Source organism: Penaeus monodon, chromosome 29 (assembly GCF_015228065.2).
Source record: "Penaeus monodon isolate SGIC_2016 chromosome 29, NSTDA_Pmon_1, whole genome shotgun sequence".
Taxonomy (NCBI): domain Eukaryota; kingdom Metazoa; phylum Arthropoda; class Malacostraca; order Decapoda; family Penaeidae; genus Penaeus; species Penaeus monodon.
In genome coordinates this window covers 31,513,406-31,513,773 of record NC_051414.1, presented here as the reverse complement: position 1 = coordinate 31,513,773, position 368 = coordinate 31,513,406, and positions in this window count along the sequence as shown.

Below are 368 nucleotides of genomic sequence, written 5' to 3'. Positions count from 1 at the left end.
AGAATGTTTCTTCTGTGTACTCAGCAAAGGAAGCGAACACTATACACCCACAACAGCGAGTCAGATCTTATATAGGGCACTGGTCACTTACGCATTCGTTGTTTTCCGATGAGACCTTGGAAAAGCTTGGAGAGGTCCACCTTACTGAGATGTTTTTATTGCAATACCGAATCCTCTCATAATTAGCAAGTGTGTATGAACATATGAGATGAATAATCAAATACACATGAGCATATGTCGATGCGTATATGACTATGTGTTTGTACAGTATGTTGCAAAGTTTCCACTATTACGGCAAAGGGTGCGTATGTTAGGATAGATCCCAGACTTCGGATTAAAATGTCTGTTATTTCTTAACTAACTATAAC